The 2,500-nt window shown below is 56.6% G+C and overlaps 1 non-coding gene across 1 annotated transcript in view; it reads right to left on the bottom strand.

The window, feature by feature from the left end:
- LOC126434285 (small subunit ribosomal RNA) overlaps nt 1–46 on the bottom strand; it is a 1,910-nt gene extending 1,864 nt beyond the window's left edge. The window contains exon 1 of the ribosomal RNA XR_007579108.1: nt 1–46. This exon is cut by the window's left edge and continues 1,864 nt beyond it. This is a non-coding gene — a ribosomal RNA (small subunit ribosomal RNA).
- Between the last annotated feature and the right edge of the window lie 2,454 nt (nt 47–2,500).

Here is a 2,500-nt window from a genome sequence, read left to right as displayed (position 1 = left end):
TAATCTTTGAGACAAGCATATGACTACTGGCAGGATCAACCAGGGAGCTGCGTCAACTAGAGCTGAGCAGCCGGCCGCCCGGGAGTGTGTCCCGGGGGCCCGCGCGAACACGCAAGCGTCCGCTCAATTATTCTGCAAACAGGAGGAGGCTGAGCTCCCCTGCACCATACACCTCGAAACCCTCTCAGGTCCCGGCGGCGCGCAGCGCCGTCCTAAGTACTTGGTCGGGTTCGAGAGAGGCGCAATCGCCCGGAGTTTGGCGAGTAGACGCTTTAGGTGCGACCACCCGTGCTCCCAACTGAGCTTGCCGCTGCCGACAGAGGCCCGGGAGCGTGCTGTCGTGGCATTGCCGGCGGGAGACAACACGCGCCACCTACGGTGACCGGCAGCTCCAACGCCAGCGCCACAGAAGGACAAAAGCCCCACTTAGGTGCCGAAGCGAACTCTCCCAGCACAGCGCACGCGCCAACACGTCCGCACAGCTGCGATACAAACCACCTGCGAGAACCGCAGAGGCGACCGAGCAGCAGACGGCGTCGCGGCGCCGAGCGCCGGGCGGCGGCGCATCCTCAGCGCACACAGTCCTCAATCGGACCAGCACACTGCAGATGTCCACCGCGCTTCGCACCGGGCCCGCGAGGACCTACTTTGGCCGCACGGCGCCGCGTGCAGGGTGCGCCGGCGCGCAGCTGCGCCGCCTGCCGCCTCCGTCGGCCGGCGCGCCTGCCAGTGGCCGCCCCCACCAGCCGGCTGTAGCGCGTGCGCCCACGCACCGCGCGGCCAGCACGCCGGGAGGCCCCCCCTCACCGGCCGGGGCCGGTCCCACCCAGCCACCGCCGCGTATCGCTTCACACCCACATGCCATTCACGTTCGTGGGCATGGTGGGTATCGCTGAAACAACCGGTTGGTAGCTCAACCGATCGTCGCCATCACTGATTCACCTCTAGCGAGAACAACCGCACCACAACGGTTTACCAGTTGTTCATTTGCGTAACGTCACCAGCAAACGTAGGCGTCCATCGCCATTTGCAAATTCAACGATTGTTGCATGCCTGTGTCAGGTGTCACGACACACTATGTCTGCCCACATACACGCAACAACATGTGCACGCTTCGCAAACACGTGGAAGGTGGCCCCCGTACGTATGCGATGTCCATTGCGCGAACGACTGTCAACCGGCCTCTGTCGCATGTCGCAGATGTGGAACGCAGTGCACCATGCTATCACGGTGTGTGAGAAGAGACGACAACGTCTGACAACACGCGCCACTACATCAACAGACGGCTCATGCTGATCGCCATCCAGGGCATACCACACTGCAATCCAGCTCTTATAGGGAGACGACACGTAGCTGCGTGCACAACATTTGGACCGCATGGTTCGCCGTTGTTGGCGCAGTCGTTGTACGGTCACATGTACCACGATGTATCATTCAGTACATGAGGACCAATGTGCAGTACAGTGTGTGATTTGGACGTACAATATCAGCGGACAGTTGACACAGGCCATACCACAGCGTAGGCTAAGTGCTTCGCCATGCGAATGCCAATGAACAACTGCGAATGCCAATGAACAACTGCAAAGGGCATTGAGCATGTACGTCCTGCTGCCATCCACATTACAGTGTATAGCTGCAAGGTGTTTAACATGAAGCGATACACTGGGGACCGGGCAGTGCGAGTAGCAAACTATATTGCGGGGGTTGCAGTTAGGCAACACTACACTAATTTAACGCGTCGTATGACAATTACAGAGCAGGTTAAGGCCCAACGTGTGTTGGGTTAAGGCCCAACGTGTGTTGGGTTAAGGCCCAACGTGTGTTGGGTTAAGGCCCAACGTGTGTTGGGTTAAGGCCCAACGTGTGTTGGGTTAAGGCCCAACGTGTGTTGGGTTAAGGCCCAACGTGTGTTGGGTTAAGGCCCAACGTGTGTTGGGTTAAGGCCCAACGTGTGTTGGGTTAAGGCCCAACGTGTGTTGGGTTAAGGCCCAACGTGTGTTGGGTTAAGGCCCAACGTGTGTTGGGTTAAGGCCCAACGTGTGTTGGGTTACAGCGCAATATGGGTTACGTTAAGGGGCAATATAGGTTAGGTTAAGGTACGATATAGGTTAGGTTAAGATACGATATAGGTTAGGTTAAGATACGATATAGGTTAGGTTAAGATACGATATAGGTTAGGTTAAGATACGATATAGGTTAGGTTAAGATACGATATAGGTTAGGTTACGGCGCAACATAGGTTAGGTTACGGCGCAACATAGGTTAGGTTACGGCGCAACATAGGTTAGGTTACGGCGCAACATAGGTTAGGTTACGGCGCAACATAGGTTAGGTTACGGCGCAACATAGGTTAGGTTACGGCGCAACATAGGTTAGGTTACGGCGCAACATAGGTTAGGTTACGGCGCAACATAGGTTAGGTTACGGCGCAACATAGGTTAGGTTACGGCGCAACATAGGTTAGGTTACGGCGCAACATAGGTTAGGTTACGGCGCAACA

The sequence above is a fragment of the Schistocerca serialis genome, unplaced genomic scaffold (genome assembly GCF_023864345.2).
Source record: "Schistocerca serialis cubense isolate TAMUIC-IGC-003099 unplaced genomic scaffold, iqSchSeri2.2 HiC_scaffold_1185, whole genome shotgun sequence".
NCBI classification, from domain to species: Eukaryota; Metazoa; Arthropoda; class Insecta; order Orthoptera; family Acrididae; genus Schistocerca; species Schistocerca serialis.
This window is presented reverse-complemented; position numbering and strand designations above follow the sequence as displayed.